The sequence below is a fragment of the Callorhinus ursinus genome, unplaced genomic scaffold (genome assembly GCF_003265705.2).
Source record: "Callorhinus ursinus isolate GAN/ISIS: 27379988/994484 unplaced genomic scaffold, GSC_fseal_2.0 scaffold3, whole genome shotgun sequence".
Taxonomy (NCBI): domain Eukaryota; kingdom Metazoa; phylum Chordata; class Mammalia; order Carnivora; family Otariidae; genus Callorhinus; species Callorhinus ursinus.
The window spans coordinates 52,051,460-52,071,099 of NW_027397065.1; the positions used below are offsets into that span (position 1 = coordinate 52,051,460).

At 49.6% G+C, this 19,640-nt stretch overlaps 1 pseudogene; it reads right to left on the minus strand.

The window, feature by feature from the left end:
- Window positions 1-5,665: 5,665 nt before the first annotated feature.
- On the minus strand, window positions 5,666-19,334 carry LOC112820402 (ferritin light chain pseudogene; annotated as a pseudogene).
- Between the last annotated feature and the right edge of the window lie 306 nt (window positions 19,335-19,640).

A 19,640-nucleotide genomic window follows, 5' to 3' on the forward strand; every position in this document is an offset into this window, starting at 1 on the left:
TGGATCCAGGCTCTCCCTGCTGGGGCTCTCTTTCCCCACTGTCCCAATGGTGAGAAATGCCCATCTCCCGCCCTACGCCCTGTTTCTCATTATGCTTTCCATAAATTCCTTAGCATTTTTCATGCCCGGGCCTTTGCACTTGCAAGTTCTCTCTGCCAGAGTGCCCTCTCCCCAGAGTTTTCCATAGCTGGCTCCTTCTCCAGCATCTGGTCTCAGCTTAAAAGTCACGTCTGGAAGAGGCTTTGCCTGGCCACTGCATGCCCCTCTACCACTCCCCTTGCTGGTTGCCTTGCATGGTGCTGATTGTATACGTTTCTTGGTTTAGTTGCTCATTGTCTAGCATTTCCAGGAGAGTGTGACCCCCCCCACTCCCACCCCCGGACAGGGTCTGTGTCCCCAGGCCTCCCATAGTGCCCTCTAAGAATGGCGAGAAAGCGGTCTTCCACGGGGCGGCCTCCATCATAGCATGGGAACAGCCTCTTTGAGGCCCATGGAGGCCTCCTGCCGGCGGCCGGCCGTGCCCTGCGTCAAGCACGGCTACCTCGTCCCTGCCTTTGTAGCTCAGAGCTTCCCTTCCGTGGCCAGGCTGGCTGGACCTGTTCACATTCTCGTTCAGTCTCCCACAGACCCCTGGCCGGTACCGCTGCCCCAGCTCGTCTCCTTCCTCAGGGCCAGGATTCCCTCTAGCCCACGGCCGTGTGCCGTCCCGCGTGGGGTGGCTGAGTGTCCCTGAGGCGGGTGGGATGCTGAGCCTGACACTAGCCTTACCCTTCAGAGGCTCCTTATCTGGTAGGAAAATCTTCACCCCTGCCTGTTCCTTCTGAGGAAAGAATGCGGTCATGTCAGGAGGCCCGTGCGCTTGCTCCTGTCTTTCCCACGTCCTAGCTGGGAGATCTGGGCACAGTTTTCTAACTGCAGCTCCGAGCCTCCTTTTCCCCCTCTGTGAAATGGGTCAAGCCTGCCTTGGGGTATTGCCCTGGTGGTCAGGTTGGGGGGGGCACCTGCAGGCCTGGGGGGAACCAGTCAAGCAGAGGCTCTGGAATCAGACTTAGACTAAGCTCAGCACTACCTCTGCTGCTTCCCGAGCGGGTGGATGGGAGTGGGCTTGGGAAAGTTACTTGCATCTGTGCACTTCACTTTCCTCCTCTGTAGCATGGAGCAAGTAACAGTCCCTACCTCCCAGGGTTGCTGTGAAGACGAAATGAGACCCTGCTAGGAAGGGGTAGGCCAGTGCCAGCTTGTGAGTGCTCAGTAGATGTTTGGTACTATTTATTAAGGTTTATGATACCAGACCCAATATACGCCGACCTGCCATGCCTTTCATGTCATCCCCTGCCTTCCCGAACCAAGCACATGGATTCCATTCATAAGCCCATCCCCAGACAGGGAAGGCTTGTGACCCTCCCTCCCCACCCCGCTCAGTGTTCGAGTTTATCACTCCAAGGCACCACCAACAGATCCCAGGTTATAGCTAAAACCAGCCCCCTAGAACTGTCAAAATTATGGCAAATCCTCTCTGGAGACTGCAAAACTTAAGTTATGCTTCTGTTAATCCTGCTACTGTATAAGCATCAAAGATTTTTCATCAAGACAGAAAAGAAAAACAGGACAACTACCAGTGTAAGTTGTAGAGACACCCACCATTTCAAAACCCGAGAACCCTGTGTCTGGCTGAGCAGTGAGTTGGCTGCCCGCGAGCCAGCAGGCCCTGTTATCAGGAAGTCCATCACCAGAGGTCAGGACAAGGAATTGAAGTGACCTGGAGACAGATCCTAGGACAGGAAGTGTCCTGGCACCACAATATTTTAAGAGGCTAACTAAATGGTAGCCATTTGTGACTCGTCTCTATAAATCTGTCTCAGACATTTTGAAGCCTGTTTCTATTTCCTCTCATACTTTCTCTTGGGAGTCATGAGTGCTTTAAGTTTATTAACCACTCTGTGAAGTGGCTTTTCTTTCCAGACTGTGGCAAAGCAGCCTTGAAATCCCCGCACTCCCAGAGGAAACAGGTCAATGAGACTCGGGCTTAGTGTGTATGAGTAAGGCATCCTAGGAGGGGAAGGGGGCTTCTTGTTAGGAGGTGGATATGAGAGTGTGCTTGGTGAGTTCTGTGTCTTCAGAGGGTGGGTGCAGCTAGGGGCAAGGGGAATCCTAACCAGGACGGTGAAGGGCTTAGAGAACAGGAGACCCATGGGACCTGGAAGAGTTGTCTTATCTCTACAGGTGATCAAGGAAGAGATTGAGGTGGTACAATTGGGACCTCCAGGGAGATAGAGTTTATGTCTATATAAGAAGGACTTTTTAAGTCAGTGGACCTACCCAAGGATGAAATGGGCTAATGAGTTGTCTCGGTAAAGTGAAGAGTTCTCTGTCACTAGAAGAATGCAAGCAGAGACCGGATGGTAAGTCTCTTCCAGCCCAGAGATCCTATGACCCCAACCTTTCCCTACCCCCCTAGCCCTAACTTCATACTCATCTGACCCAAAAGGCATGTCTCAGGGGTGATTGGTTGGGAGATATTCATGGATTGAAAAGGGCCATAACCCTTGAGTTAAAAATCAAGCTTCATATATTTTCTTTGGCGAGCATAAGACTCTTGCGTCATTGATTGAGTTTGGGTCTGAGAGGAAAGTAACAGTGAAGAAATGCTTAGAATGGTAATTAAGCCCATTTCTCAAAGACACCATTGCATAGACAGCTGTCCTCAATGTATTATCGAGGTTAAAAATCCTAGTACAGATGAAAATAGATGGTATAATCCCATTTCAGTAAAATGGTGGACTGCAATGAGATACCACTTCACATCCATTAGGATGGCAATAATAATAATAGTAGTAGTAGTAATAACCCCTAGATACTTAGACACTTGTACATTAATGTTCACAGCAGCATTATTCATAATAGCCAAAATGTGAAAACAACCCAAGTGCCCATCAGTGGATAAAAGGATAAATATACAATGTGGCACAATGATGTATTACTCAGCCACTAAAAAGAACAAAATTCTGGTACATGCAACAACATAGATGAAACTTGAACGCATTATGCTAAGTGAAATAGGTCAGACCCAAAAGGACAAACACTGTGAGATTCCTAGAATAGAAAGCTCATCGAGGGGCGCCTGGGTGGCTCAGTCACTAAGCGTCTGCCTTCGGCTCAGGTCACGATCCCAGGGTCCTGGGATCGAGCCCCGCATTGGGCTCTCTGCTCAGTGGGAAGCCTGCTTCTCCCTCTCCCGCTCCCCCTGCTTGTATTCCCTCTCTCACTGTCTCATTCTCTGTCAAATGAATAAATAAAATCTTTAAAAAAAAATTCATTGAGATGGAGAGTAGAATCTTGGTTGCCTGGAACGGGCCAGAGGGGAATGGGGGGTTACTGTTGAACGGGTATAGAGTCCCTGCTTGGGATGATGAGAAAAGTTCTGGAAACAGGTAGTGGTGAGAGTTGTACAACACTGTGAATGTACTTAATTATGTACTGAAAAATGGTTAAAATGGTCAATTTGATGCTACGCATATTTTACCAGAATAAAATAAATGACGCGTCTGTTGGAGGGGATGAGAGTGAATGTAGCCAGGTGCCCTGCTGGAGGTTGAGTTTGTGTTTTGTCTGTCCCTGAGGCTACTGCAAGACAGACCAGGACAGAAGGTCACTGGGAAGTGCCTGAAAGGCGTGTCTCTGAGAAAGGAAGGAAGGCAAGCTTCCCATTGTCCTGGGAGAAGGAAATAACCAACCTCTTGTGTGGATCACCTGGGAAGAACAGTTGTGGGGAGGGAATGGTCGCGTCAAAGGGCCCTGGGTGCTTGGCTTGGAACCTTTCCCTGGTCTGGGAGAATATTAGCTTCTATCTCTGTGGCCGCTTTGGGAGTGTGGACTTGATTCACAACTTGGGATATGACTCACCGAGACCAGCTTTTGCTGGATGTTCATGTTTTTCCACCCCAGTCTGCGTACCATGGCAGCACTGGATGGGACTGGACGCTGCCCGTACCCAAGACACCTGTAAGGACTAGGGGCCTCCTGGATGCATGTGAAGAAGTTGGTGTGAGCCTTGGAGAGAGCAGCTACCCCTGCTGTTACCATCATATGGGCCTTGAACATTTGAATTCTTGGGGCAAATTGGGCCATACCGATCACACCCCGAACTATGCAAAGGAACATCCCAGTAACATGTGTGAGTGTGCATGTGATTATATATGTGTATGAAAATGCACTGCTAGATGTTTGAGAGAATGGGAGTTTGAGTGATTTTGCTTTACTTCATTATTGTTTTCTGTATTTGAGATTTTCCTGATTTATACTGAGCATTTATTGTTTTTCCCTATCAGAAAAAAAGGGGAATTATCACTTTAAAAAGGAATACACCACAGACACACCACGGAGGTTCCTCAAAAAATTAAAAATAGAAATACCATTTGATCGAGAAATTTACCCAAAGAAAAGGAAACCACTAATTTGAAAAGATATGTGCACCCTTATGTTTATGGCAACATTATTTACAATAGCCAACATATGGAAGCAACCCAAGTGTCCATCGATAGATGAATGAATAAAGAAGAAGTCGTACATATATCCAATGGAATATTACTCAGCCATAAAAGAGAATGAGATCTTGCCATGTGTGACAACATGGATGGACCTAAAAGGTATCATGCTAAGTGAAGTTAAGTCAGACTGAGAAAGACAAATACCATATGATTTCACTCGAGTGTGGAATCTAAACAACAAAACAAATGAATAAACAAACAGCAGAAACAGAGCCATAAGAACAGAGAACAAACGGATGGTTGCTAGCAGGGCAGGGTGGGGGGGGAGGATGGGCAAAATGGGTCAAGAGGAGTGGGAGAGGCAGGCTTCCAGTTATGGAGTGAACAAGTCATGGGAACAGAAGGCACAGGAGAGGGAGGGAGCCAATGACATTATAACAGCGGTGTGCGGGAACAGACGGTAGCTCCTCATGGGCTGAGCGCGGCGTAACAGGTAGGCTTGCTGAATCACTGGTGGGCACTTGAAACTAATGTCCCGTGGTGTGTCAGCGATACTTCAATTTTAAAAAAAGGCACACAAGTCTCTGACAACGTACTTTTGTTACAGCTTACGAATGCGAGCTGTGCAAGGTCAGAAATTGAATAGGGTGCGAAACGTCCAGGGAATTAGGATGAGTCAGCGTTCAGCTGAGGAAACCACTCCTGCTCATCCAAGCAGAAAGGAAGTCACTCCAGGGAACTGGGTGCTCCTACCGTTGTTAGAAAGGTTGAAGAAGCTTCCGTCAGGGCTGTTAAGGACTCCGCTGCCCACACCGCAGGGCTGTCCCTCCAGGGCGGTCGCTACCGCCGCTGCCATCAGAAGTCCTGGGCTCCGAAAGGGCAGCTCCACGGCGGGCTCGGAGGACACACCGTTGCAGATGAGTGCAGGGGTCAGGAAGCCACCTTCACCTCTCCCACAGCTGCCCCTCCTTACCCACAAAGCCGGCAAGGGCTCTATATTAGGCTCTATACTAGTTTCTTCCTCCACCTGCCCCCAAAGCTTTATGTTTCCATTTGGTTTCTGGCTGGAGAGAGGGCTCCAGGGTGGATTAAAAGCTGCCTAGTGGCTGCAGGGAGAGGCTCAGGCAGAAGGGGCATGCCTGAGGGCCCCCTCCAAGGCCGCTGGGCTCTGGAGGCTCCTAGTCATGCTTGAGGGTGAGCCTGTGGAAGAGATACTTGTCCAGCCTGCCTGGGGGCCAGTCAGCCTGCAGAGGTGGGTCAAGCGGTCACCATCTTCTTGATGAGTTTCACCTCCCCACCCAAGAAGTGGTTCTTCAGGTCACAGAAATGGGGGTCTGTGCAGCAGAACCCAGGGCATGCAGCTCCAGAAGGGCCTGCTTCAAATTTTTCTCCAGGTCCACGGGGCTTCCATGGCATCCATGCATGTTGGGATGGCTTCTGCAGGTCCCAGAAGAGGGCACAGCCAGTGTGCTGGTTTTGCATCTTCAAGAGCTTGGTGCCCTTGTGCTTCTCCTCAGCCAGCTCATGGAAGAAGTGGCCCGCATTCAGAGCCACATCCTCATGGTCGAAGTAGAAGCCCAGGGAGAGGTAGGTGCAGGAGGCCTGCAGGTGCATGTTGACCGGGCAGTTGACGGTGGCCTCCACCTTGGTGGAACAATTCTAGGAAGCTCATGGTTCATTGGCAATAAGGAGTTAAGCTCAAAATACAGTGTTGGCTGGTCCCAGAGGCAGAGGATGGCTGTAAAGATGTTCCCAAATGTTGTGGCTGGAAAATAGGTTGGAGAGTGGTCAGAGGCTGGAAGAAGGGGCGTCCTTGGGTCTGTTCTGTCCAAACACGGTTGAAGCAAGAGACAGATCCATGGGCCCATTGGGCACACTGCCTGTATTAGTTTCTTAGGGCTGCCATAAGAAAGTACCAGAGCTGGGTGGCTGAACCAACAGCGTATTGTCTCAAATTCTGGAGGCTAGAAGTCCAAGAGCAAGGTGTTGGCAGGGTTGGCTCCTTCTGGAGGCTGTGAGGGACAATCTGTTCCTGGCCTCTTGTAGAGTTTCTGGTGGTTTGCTGGCAGTCTTTGATGTTCCTTGGCTTGAGATGCATCAGCCCGCTGTCTGCCTTTATGTTCACGTGACATTCTCCCTGCGGGTGTCTGTCTCCAAATTCCGCTTCTTCATAAGGACACTAGTCATATTGATTAAGGTTCACTCTATTCCAGTATGACCTCATCTTAACTAATCACATCGGCAATGACCCTATTTCCAAATAAGGTCAATTTCTGCCATGTTGGGGGGTTAAAACTCAAACCTATGAATTTGGGGGGATACAACTCAGCCCATAAGTGATAGAAAATTGCTGCAGAAAACCCAAAGGATGGTACTTGACATCAGCTGCAATGAAGAAGCAGAGATACGACATTCATCTAGAGCTCTAGGAGCTCTGGGATATGTTTTTAGCTTATTAGATTCTGCATTAATGAAGGTACTCTAGGGGTAGGCTGGAATGGGTGCTCTGCCATTCCACCATACCCCCCACCTAAATCCAAGATCTTCCACCTGCCTTTCTCAGTCCTGGTCATTTTGCAGCTGGTAAAATTCACACCACTGAGCACATGAAACTGGGGTACTAAAAACAGCACTATCCTTAGAAACCAGGAGACGGGAGTCAGACCCTGACCTTCCTGACTTGTTGGGTGACAGCCATAGCTAATCAAAACCTACCGCCTTCCACAATTCACTCAACAAACACTGCAGTGTTCACAGTCATCACCACTCTCTAGAATCTGGGACCACACACTGGTAATTCATAAATTTGTTCTACAAGCCTGTCCCACTCAAATTTGCTTCTTTATTCTTTCAATCCTGGGATTTTTAAAAAGATAATTGTCTCTTCCCAACCATGACCGATTTCCTGCCACCACCATTTTTCCTTTTTGTGTCCTGGTTATTGTGTGTGTGTGCAAGCCAAGCCCGACCATTCTCCTTTGATGATGGGTAAATGATTTAGAGGGCAACGGAGCCAGGAGGCCAAATTCTCCTCCAAACTGTGCCACTAACTTGCTGGGTGACTGGGACCCGAGTTTCTCCACCTGTAAGCAGGGTCATTACTATCTGCCCACCTGGCAGAACTTGGGCAGGGTCTGCAGAACTTTAGGGCAGGGGTTGTGGTGTGTGGGACTGCTCCGCTCCATCACCAGCCTCGGGGTCTGGGTCTGAGTCTGGTGCTTTCTGTTCTCATGCAAATTTGGGTATCTATTGTATACAAAGTGTTGTGGAAAGGGAATGAGACCATGTATGGAACAGTTTAGGGTGTTCTCACACAACACTCTTTTATGGAGAGGGATGGAGAAAACTCAACTCTTAGTGGTTTCATAACAAAGGGGAATTCATTGGCTCATGTGACTGAAAAGTCCACAGGTAGATTCCGCTTTAGGCATGGCTGGATCCAGGGACTCAAACAAAATTCCTGGGTTCTGTCTCATTCTGAGGATGGATCCTGGGAAAGGGAGGGAGGGAGGGAAGGAGGGAGAAAGGTGGTGTACAGAGCAGGCTGGAGTCACTCATGTCAAGCAGTGACCCAAGCAGCCAAGGGCATTGCAGTGAAGACCAGATATGCCGAAACCGGCACAGGCTGACGACACTCAGAACCGATGACCCGCAGAACCAGGGGAGGTCTGCGAAGGCTCAAGACTGATTAAATCCCTTTAAAAAGGGAGAGTTTTTGCAGCAAACTGTCAGACTTTCAAGACGCTGACCCTTTCACATCTGACCACATCAAAAAGGCAGCCGCCGCCGAAGGCTCTGCCCGATTGATGTCTGAACAGAACCGAGATCCTCCGCTGGTTGGACGTAATAAGCAGCACGTGCCGAGAGCTGCCCCAGACAGATGGAGGCCTCGTCCCGGCTGCGCCCTCACAGACTGACTTCCCATCGGGTTCGATAACTTCCTAACCCTTGTTGTATCTTGTCTGGTGTGGGACTTCGGATCGTGCTTTGCTTTGTGTGACGTGTAAAAAGCCAAGTTAAACACATAGTGAAATGTCACTGAGTTTGGAATCCTGAACCTGCTTTATCATTATGTTAGCCTCGCTTTACGATTGAATAAAGCTGTCACTGTGGAAAGAAGACACAACTCGTGTGTGCGCCTTCATAGCGTGCTTCTAACAGATGGGTACTGCGAATATGCCCAGAAATAATTACGCTGTTAAGGAAACAGTGCTGAGTGATATGAGAGGTCTTGGTGAAGCACGGGAGGATTTCAGAAGACGCTTTTATTCATCCATTCAGGTCGTCAACATTAAACTCCCGTTCTTCGCACTGGACCAGGCCTGGGGCTCTCAAGGAGCTCGCGCTGGTTAATGGAGAAGGCAGGGAATTTGGACAGTACTGTGGGGGTTCACGAGGCACGCCTAGAGGTCATATCCAGGCTGGGAATCTGGGGAGCTTCTTGGAAGCAGGATGTTGGACTGGAAGGGTGAAAATAGGAAAGAGCATTTGGAATAAAAGGAACAACATGAACAAAAGCACCGGGGCTCTATTCAGAACTGCACAGAGGCTGACTTCCTAGGTGACATTGGGCACACGATTTTCTCAAGCTGGGCCTCAGGTTTTCTGTTGTATAGTAACGGGCTTGGACAACTTGCTACCGAGGAAGGGAAGGAGAAAAGAATGAGACACTCCGGATGAGGCTGACTCACTTCAGGTGACTTTCACGGCTTCAGGAAGGCGACGCCCCGCCCCCGGGCCCAGCCCAGAGGAGAGGGAGGGGACAAAATGATATACATCACACAATGATCGATATTTATTGTTCGAATAGGGAATATCTACACATTGTGACCATCAGAAAGGTTTAAATGGCATACCATAAAACCTAAGTGCCCTCCCAAGCCCAACCACTCATCCCCCTACTTCCCTACCCAGAGCAAATCTCTGTTATCAAGTTTTGCTTATACTTGCAGAGCTGGTCGATGCAGACGCGAGCAAGTTCGCCCACACACACGTGCATCTACGGCCCTGACATGTTGTTTACACATAGGAGCACACTATTCACACTGTTCTGCACCTGACTTCCTTTCCTTAATCACGTATCTCGGATACTGCAGTCTATCATTACAGAGAGGGCTGCCTGGTTCTTTCAGTGACTGGAGAGGGGCCCACTGGGTGGATGTGCCCCCCCTGCAGGCCACCAGTCCTGCGTGAATGTAGGGATGAGCATTCTGAAGGGTTGCAATCCTTTGCTAGTATCAACAATGCTGCAAAGCCTGTCCTGGTACTTGGGGTGTTTTTGCTTGGGGGTGTCTCTGGCACAAGAAGGCCTGGAAGAGCTGTTGTTGGAGCCAAAGTCTTATGTATTTGTGGTTCCGACATATTGCTCCAGTTCCCGTCCCCCCACAGAGGTGGTAACCAGTGTGCCCTCTCTCCAGGCAGCCTCGGGGAGAGAGGATGGGGGGATGGGACCCTGGGGAGGACTGCGGGGGCCAGGGAGGAGGGAGGATGTGCTCTGAAGGGGGAGGAACCTGGAACCTGAGCAGAGACGGGGCCAGTGAGAAGTCCCTGGGGTAATGACAGCAACACAGGGGCTTGAAAAGCCAAGGGTGATGTCCTGTGCACCCTGTCAGTTGTCCTTCCTCCACCAACAGTTTGGTGAAAGGCCTGCTACCTCTACAGCCTTGCATTTCCAGGAATGGCGCTTGGAAGATGAAGGAGTGGGCGCCTGGTGGTGCCGGGTGGTGTGTGTGTGTGTGTGTGTGTGTGTGTGTGTGTGTGTGTGTGTGAGTGTGAGCAGGGACAGGAGCTCAAGTTAGGAGCCAGCGCCTTGGAGAAGCAGGCGTGCCAAGTGAGGACTAATTCAGGAGGAACTTAAGCGTCCCTAAAACTCAAGCAATAGTGGAGAATTCGCTGCACCTGCTGAAAGTGTGGGTAGGGAGCTAAAGCCACTGGATCCGGACATTAAAGAAAAGTGACATTGGACGTGGAGAAGGCAGTCAGTCACTAGGCTGACGTGCCCAATGGCTGAGGTTCTCAGCACCTCTAAGACTGGGTGGTGTATCCCTGCCCCCCTGCTATTCCTCCCAGTCTCAGTCCGCAGAACTGCTGAGTCTCCATCCCTTGCCTTCCTGTTTTGAAAGGGCATGAGTGACCAATCTGACCCTAGTTTTGGGGGGAGGTGAGAGAGGACGTACTTCTGGGGTGTTTGGTGATGGTTGTGGGGGGGGCTTCCCTGCTGCCAGTCCATCACCAGCCCATCTTTTGACTTGGGCAGTAGAGATCCTGGACCCCCACTCCCTGGGGTCTGAGACCACTGGAACAACACTCCTTCCCCGGCACTATTCTTTTTTTTTTTTTTTTTTAAGATTTTATTTATTTATTTATTTGAGAGAGGGAGAGAGAAACAGCATGAGAGGGGAGAGGGTCAGAGGGAGAAGCAGAGTCCCTGCTGAGCTGGAAGCCTGATGTGGGACTTGATTCCAGGACTCCGGGATCATGACCTGAGCCGAAAGCAGTCACTTAACCAAATGAGCCACCCAGGCGCCCCCCGGCACTATTCTTTACCAGACCACCTGCCCCCAATGGCCCCTGCCCTAGACCCTGTCCTGTACTCTGTGGTTCCTCCCAAGGATCCGCAAGGCGGGCAGACAGGTGGGACTTTTTGTCCCACTTTGCACATGAGTAGACCCGGGGTCTAGAGAGCAGCCTCCCAAGGAGGTGCATCCTGCCCCCCAGCATTGCCTCAGAGAACTTCCTGCTTCTAGCACGTGATGTGCAAAGAAGCAAAGCCCGAGCTCTCCCACACCAACAGGACCGCAGAGGTGACGGGCTGACTTAAGGGGACAACAGGAGACATGGAGGGTGGCCTGGCCCTCTGCCCCTTTCATGCTGTTGACCCCATATTACCAACAGTAAGTCCTACAGCCCTGGGCCTTGTCAGTGTTTGTAAACAGGTCTGATGCTCACTCTGTGCAAAAGCAACGAGTGAGGGGCTGGACATAGGGACAGATATATGTCACTAATCAGTGTGTCACATCACAGGGGGTGGAATCCGGCACGGCCCTGGAGCCCGTCGGACCTGGGTTTGATTCCTGGATATATAATGAATTTACTATTTACTTGCTATCTTCACGTGTCTAAATGCCCAAGCCGCTCAGAATGTGAAAGAATCAGAAAGAATGAGAGGTGCTTTTGTTTCCCAGTTCAGAAGAGCAAGCAGGACTCGAAATCCTGGAGGCTGGGCGTCCCCTCTCTCTACCCAGAGTTAAGGAACACTAAGTTCCAAGTCCTAGTCCAGGGGAACTCAACATTTTTGATCATAAAACCCTAGAAGTAAACAACAGTTTTTTTAAATAAATATATTTTAAGTACGTTTTTTTAAAGATTTATTTATTTATTTTAGAGAGACAGAAAGCGAGTGAGAGAGCATGGGGGGAAGAGCAGAGGGAGAGGGAGAGAGCGAGTGTCAAGCAGACTCCTTGCTGAGCTGGGAGCCCGATGTGGGGCTCAGTCTCATGACCCTGAGATCATGACCTGAACTGAAATCAAGAGTCGGATGCTTAACTGACAGAGCTACCCAGGTGCCCCTCAAGTAAGTTGTTTTAAAAATAAATCTCTATAAATTCTGTAAAGTACTATTTTATTAATATATCATATTCTCTTAAAAAATAAAAAAATAGAAATTAGAGAAGAGAGAAGTAAAAAACAGAAGATCCTAATATTTTCTCTGAGCTTTGAATGACGCCCCCCCCCTTTGGAAACCATGAACCTAGCTTTAAGAAATCACAGAACTGGGTTGTCCAAGGGCCTTAGAGTGGTGTGTGTATGTGTGCATGAGCACGTGTGCTAACTCGGGAGCTGAGGCACTGGGACATTTGGGACAAGGTGAGGGTTTGGGGGGTTTCCTTGAGTGGCTGGGGCCTGGGCTGAGTAACGGAGGCCTGAGTGAGGACAGAAATATGGCCATATGGTAGATGGGCTGGACCTTTTCGTGTCTTGGCCTGGGAGCAGCTTAGCAAGATCCCTGTACCCCGACTTGGGCTACATTAGTTGGGGGGGGACTTTCCCTTTCCCCACCCCTAGAGTCCCCTTAGATAACTCTCTTGCCTCCTTAGACGGTGAGCTTAACCATAGAGGCTTAGTTATGTATTATATTATATTATTAGTTATATAGAACATGAGGGACTTCTCTTTCACTTCTATCTTTTCTAATTTCTGTGTTAAGAAAATAAACATATTCATGTAATAGTATTTTACAGAATTTATAAAGATTTTAAAAAATAACTTACTTAAAGTTATTTATTTCTATAAGCAAGGAGCTCGAGCCAGCCCCTAGCCCATGTCCCCGGAAGGGGGAGGGGGTATGCTAAGAGCACTGAACAGTAATGTGATCCTTGTTTCACCTGCTTGCCCTAGAGCTCATTCATATTCCTTGTCTTGTATGAAAGGTTTATGGTAATGGTTATTGGAGGTAATTTCCAACTGGGAGCAACCTGGCTGGGGGGGGATTAGGGAAAATTAATGCCCCCTAGGCCTTGGCTTAAATTGACCTTGCTTGTCATCTCTCCCTTTGCTGCTGAGGCCTCTCCTGGCCTCCCCGACTCCACCCTGCCTATGTCTCCCCGGCTGACACTCCTCAGGATGGAGGCTGATCCAAGCCTTCGTAAACCATTCAGGACTGTTAAACAAATCCTATAATTAGAAGCCAGGTTTCCTAAACGAAGTGAAAAATGTAACGTTACCCTTTGTTTGTTCACTGGATGCTCAACGCATGTCCCATGACCCAGAGGAGCTGTGACTTTGGGTTTTCAAGAAGCCTTAATAAGGCAATGTTTATAAAGTTCTTAACTTTACAACTCTGCTGGAGTACAACTCCACGAAATGAGGACAAGCCGCAATTCCAAGGAGATTCCACACCACCAATCCCCCATCCCAACGGTAAAGAACGCTGTCCCCTCTTCCTCTTCCGTGGTGTGTGGGAAGCCCCAAGACGGAGACTAAGGGGAGTGGGTTCAGGCCTCGGCTCCTACGCTGAATTGCTGTGTGACATTGCATCAGTCTCTTTCCATCTCTGGACTTGTGTTTCCCCATCTGTAAAAGAGAAGAGCCGATGAGACTTGCTTATTCTAAAAGTCTCTTCTAACTTGGATAGTTTACAGTTTGATTTCTGTGTCTCGCCATCATTGGGTTTTATCTCAAGCGAGGATTTTTCTCCAAATACAACCTCCCGTCTCTGGACTTTCCGAAAGGTCTTGGTAATGAACTTTGAGCAGAATAAATCTAGTTTGGGGTTGGCAAGATGGGTCGTTATACCTTTTCTGCCTCAGCTTTGAATGCTCAAGCTCCTCCCTCATGAAAAAAAATGCATGACAAAAAAATGTGAAAAAGACCTGTGGCAGGAAAAAGAACTCCTTAACTCTTTCAAGGAATTCAAACTGGCCAAGAGGGGGAACAGAGGAAGGAGCGGGGGTTGTGCTATCAGGAGATGGTAGCCACTAGTAAGTTAACAATATTATGTTAACATCGTAACAGCTGACGTGCATGGAGTTCTTGCCCATGAACCAGAGCCCGTGCTGAGGGCTTATATTCATCCTCCCAGTTAACCTCACAGCAAATCTGTGAGGTAGGTACTTTCTCATTGTCTTCATTTTATAGATAAGAAACTGACACTTAGGAGCGCCTGGGTGGCTCAGTCAGGTAAGCATCTGCCTCCGGCTCAGGTCATGATCCCAGGGTCCTGGAATTGAGTCCTGCATCAGGCTCCCTGCTCAGCAAGGAGCCTGCTTCTCCCTCTCCCTCTCCCACTCCCCCTGCTTGTGCTCTCTCTCTCTCTGTCAAATAAATAAATAAAATCTTAAAAAAAAAAAGAAATTGACACTTAAGGAGAGGAAAGAATTTGCTGGAAGAAAATAAGCAGTTGGAGCAGATTCCAAAACCCATTCTTGACCTCTATAAATGTACGGCCTCCAAACCTCTGATCCTGTTGTGGTGCTTGTGGAAGTATCCATCATTCTGGGTCGCTGAGCGATTCTGATGAGCAGAGCACACCCTAGTAGCCTACACGGGACTTATAACAGAGGTGAGAAGGACACCTTTGCTGGAGTGAGTCTCTGAGATCTGGGGGTGGTTGTTACTGCAGCACAATGTGGCCCATCCTGACTGACACTGCTTGTCATAGGGCAGAAGGAGCAGCTTTGTTCTGTATATTCTCAAAGAGGAAAATTTGTCATCAGGAGATGGAGGGAGCAAGGAGGTAGACATTTAAATCAAGCAGAGCCTAATAAGAGACTTGGGAGCATTTCCTAGGAGTATCCTTGAGAAGCCAGCAAACTGACTGTAAGGTCCTGCTGATCCTGAGATTTGAAGAAACAGTCTAAAACATGCAATATGTGTAGGGAATTCTGGAAAGATAACGTCAGAGCTAGGCCTGGGGTTGAGATCATGAGATAGAATGCAAGGGAATCCCAATATGGAAGACAAAATTTGTGGACATAGCTCTGTAATCACCAGGCTGAAGAGCCAAACACTCCCAGGTTTTCCAAGAGAGCATTATTGGGGGAGAGAGAGACTGGGGTCAGCCCGACCCTAGAATTCTCTCCAGAGCTGACTCAGAAAACATGTCCGCCTGGCACCAAGCCCTCTTGCCAGACACATTTCCCTTCAGTATAGGCTTCTTCACAGAGCACAGCCTATAGCCATGTCAAAGAGAATTTGGATGGACTTTGGTGCTCTGTGTATAGAGCCTACTGACCCGGGTGTCCACCTCTAACCAACGCCTCGTTCCAAAGCTCATTCCTCATTCCCTAAACTGGGCAAAGGTTAGGTGTGGTCAAAAATGACCTCAGGGACCCAGGCTTTCATCCTATCCTCTGCCTCTTTTCTCCTCACTATTTTTCCCTTCCCTGGGCCTCATTTTCCTCTTTTGTAAAAATCTTTATATTCACATGGGGTTGATACAAGGGAGTAAATTAAGTCATGGATGTAAAAGGGCTTTGTAAACTGTAGAGTGCTATACACACACAAGAGCTATCACTCTTACCGCCAGGCAGTTATTGGCAGTGTCTGCCCGGGTCCTCAGGCTGCACCACCACTGTCTCCCAGGGCCAGAAACTTTGAATTTGTCTTAAAAAAATTTTTTTTTAAGTTTATTTATTTTTCTAGTTAGCTCTATACCCAACATGGGCCTCGAATTCATGACCCTGAGATCAAGAGTCACATGCTCTTCTGACTGAGCCAGGCAGGTGCCCCTTGAAACTACCTTCTTTTTTTTTAAATTTTTTTTTTTAAGATTTTATTTTATTTATTTGACAGAGAGAGAGAGAGACAGTGAGAGGGGGGACACAAGCAGGGGGAGCGGGAGAGGGAGAAGCAGGCTTCCCGCGGAGCAGGGAGCCCGATGCGGGGCTCGATCCCAGGACCCTGGGATCATGAGCTGAGCCGAAGGCAGACGCCCAACCACTGAGACACCCAGGCGCTCTGAAACTATCTTCTAACATTAGAACAATCATGGAGGCCTCTTTCCTGGGAACCAGATTTTGGACGTGGTCGGATTTCCCACCAACCATTTCTTCTTCCCTCACAAATACAAAATTTATGAGAACCGAACTTTCAATAGAAATTTGGCAAGATGTGACATTCTGGAGACATTGTACCTTCTTCCACATGCCCTGAGAGCTGAGGTCATGGGTTCCAGCCATACTCACAGATGCAGGAGGTATAGGAGACTAAGAACAGCGGCACCCGGCCATCGTCCCTAAGCCTGGTCCTAAAATCTCAATATTGTTGTCTCGACCATCCTCTTTAAGAACATGAGCTCAGGAACTGTTTTAGCTCTTCCCTGCTGTATGCTCAGTGCTGAGCACAGTGCCTGGCACATTATGTATCTGTCAAGAAGTGAGCGGACCCTCCTCAAGAACTCTCAAGGCTCTTCACGGCCCACACCTTAAGGTCACAGCTCATAGAAACTTACAGAGCATCCTGGGCACAATATTTAAGATCCCACCTGAGGCAGCTTCCCATTATCCTCAGCTAACAGGTTCATACCACAGAGACAGGAGGTTCAGACCTCCTTCTGCAGGGAGCCCTAGGAGTCTGTACCATTTCTGAGGCTGGTTCCTGGGTAGGGAGACAGGTTGGGGACAGAGGCGTGGTTACGGCCACCCAGGCTCCTTGCTGAAGGGCAGTGGGACATGTCTCGCTGCCTGTCCCCCAAGAGGCTCCCACCCGATGACTCCAAAACATGCACACGCAAGACCCCATCCGCAAACTCACACTCACACAGACACCAAAACAAACACAACGAAAACATGGCTATTTGAGCCAGTGACAGAAGCCAATATGTGAGGCAGACTCTGATAAGTACCATGCCTTTCAGCTGTGTTTGGGGAGCAGGCCTTTGAACGCAAGCTGTGAAGGAATTCCCCTCTCCACCCCTGCCTCCCCTGGAGGACTCCTCTCCTATAAACAGCCGGGAGACACCAACCTCTTTCTCTCCCACCTCCCCCCAGGGCCGGGCTTCTTCTTCCACCAGGTCTGAGCTCTGGGGGTCTGAAGAGAACATTTCTCCTGCTGTACCCTTTCCCTACTTCTGCTGGAGGATGGGGCCTCCCACACAAAATAGATGCAGACCCACGCAGCAGGAGGAGGGGCTGACAGCCTTCACGGAAAAGTCAGGACTCTGGATCTTGTAAGTCCAGACGTCCTATAAACTCTGAGCAAAGGATAAACATCCCCCGGGACTGAGGGGAGGATATGCTGGTGGGCAGGGGGCCCGGCGCCTCTGTCTGCCCCGGGGACAGGCTGTTTAGTCCATATCCCTCACAGGCCTCTTTGGGCTCCTTCCTGTTCCAGGTCTGGACAAGTGGAGACAGGCAGGACGGCCCCACTTGGGAACCTGAGGCCTCGGACAGAGGACTCAGACCTCTCAGGGTTGGAAGGGAACTTTTAAAACTCAACAAGCCCAGCCCTTCCCTCTTTTTTATTTTTATTTTTAAGTAGGCTCCATGGCCCAATGTGGGGCTTGAGCTCATGACAGTGAAATCAAGAGTTCGCATTCTCTACTGACTGAGCCAGCCAGGCCCCCCCTTTCCTCTTCTTGAATCTCCCTCATACCACTCCCAACTGGCCTTTGGCCCCTACTAAAACAACTCGGCCCATGGGGAGCTTAGTTTTTCCCAGGGCAGTCCATTCTACGCCTGGGACTCTGGCAGTTAAAAAGTTCTAGAAGAGCTGACCAGAATTGCTTTCTGCAAACTGGCTGAGCAAGAGCAAAGAATAATGTGTACAACAGAATAATAGCAGGGCCATTCCCTGAGCACCGCACCGTGCCAGGCACGTTACATGCATTATCTTGTTAAATCCCCCTGCTTTCCGGGAGGACACACACAGGCTCAGAGAAGTTAGGTCACTTGCCCAAGGTAACCCAGCTGTTGTATGCAGGGGCTGGGGTTCAGGTCACTCTGGTTCAAAGTCCATGCTTTAAATATTAGTCTATACTGTTTTTTCACCATCGAAAAGCAAAGATAGCATACACAACCACAGCAGTACCAGACACCCAACACAGGCACACACAAAACCAACCAATGACAATAAAAACAGCCAAAATTTGCCAAATATTAAGTACCAGTTGTGTGCCAGGCAAATCATAACTTTTTTAATCTTTTTTTTTTTTACATTTATTTTATTTATTTGAGAGAGAGCACAAATAGGCAGAGCTAAAGGCAGAGGGAGAGGGAGAAGCAGGCTGCCCACTGAGCAGGGACCCTGATGTGGGGCTCGATCTCAGGACCCTGGGATCGTGACATGAGCCAAAGGCAGCTGCTTAACCGACTGAGCCACCCAGGCGCCCCGGCAAATCATAATTTTTCTGATAAATTTAAGCAAACCTGGGAAAATACGGGGGCTCACTGAAGTTAGGAGAAGTGGATGTGGCCACATATGAGGGGCTGGGCAAGTGTCCGACCACCATTTCTGAAGGCAGCCATCTCCCGCTACACCATATTGCATTGTAAGAGGGGACGTCGGCATAATGAAAGATAAAATTTTTATAATCATCATTATTGTTTTCAACCACGAGAGCTTTAAAGAGTAGGATGTGTGTCCTCAGAGAGAGATGATCTCCCTGCTATGAGGGTGTCCAGCGGAGATGCTTTAAATGGGGATCCTATGCCGGTAGTGGCTACACAAGACACGCCCTGGCTCTGAGGGGCCACGGGTAAGCGCTAACAAGAGACGAGGTCCGGGGTGGAGCGGATCTGTAATTCGGAAATGCAAGCTTGGTGTTTTCGCGGCTGGCTGCTGGGCAGCAGGGACACCTTGGCCACCCAGTTCCAGAGCACAAGTCCACCTCTTAGAGTCCTACCCCGACTCCCACTTCCTTGACTGCCCTCCACGGGGGAGGAGGCATGGGCTCCTGGCCTGGGCAGAGGACCCCGTGGGTGTGGCGGCCCCTCGGCCCAACTCAGGGGCCGCCCGCTCACCCAGACCTTTCCCTTTTTTGAGAACTGGGAGCTTGCTGGCTGGGTCTGCTCCCACCAACAGCGTTCCCGTCCAGGGAGCTTAAAATAGTGCCTCTTGGCTGGGTCTCTGGAGTGAGCAGTAAGGCAGGCATTTGTGCAAATATGGGCCTGGGAGAAAGACTCCTACCCAGGAGGGTGGCGGCGGGGTGGGCCGCATGGCAGGAGAGCCAAGACCTCCTGTGGAGGATGCGCCCTCCTGGCCACAGCCCCCCTCCATCTCGCAACGGAGGCGCCTCTTAGTGTCCCGCTTCCCCAGGCCTTGCTGGGTCCGCTTGGGCAAGTCTTTACACTGACTCCCACAGGTCCTCCTGGCTCCAGGGTGAGCCCACTGGCAACGGGGCCGCTGCATTCTTCTGCAGGTTCTATCCTTGTTCCCACCTCACAATGTCCTTCCCACCTAAGAACTCTCCAGAAGCATCCTTGAAGGCCCAAATCAAAGATGTGTTTTCACAAGAACAGTGACAACGGCAGCACCTTTAATTGAGCATTCACTTTTGTCAGGCGCTCTGCTAACTGCTTTCACATGCAGTATCTCATTTGATACTCACAACGTGCTAGCCAGGCCAAGTTATTATTCTCTCTGCTGCGCAGAAGAACCTAGGGCTCAGAGAAGTCAAGTGACCATCCCAAAGTCACACAGCTGTGGACTGGTAGA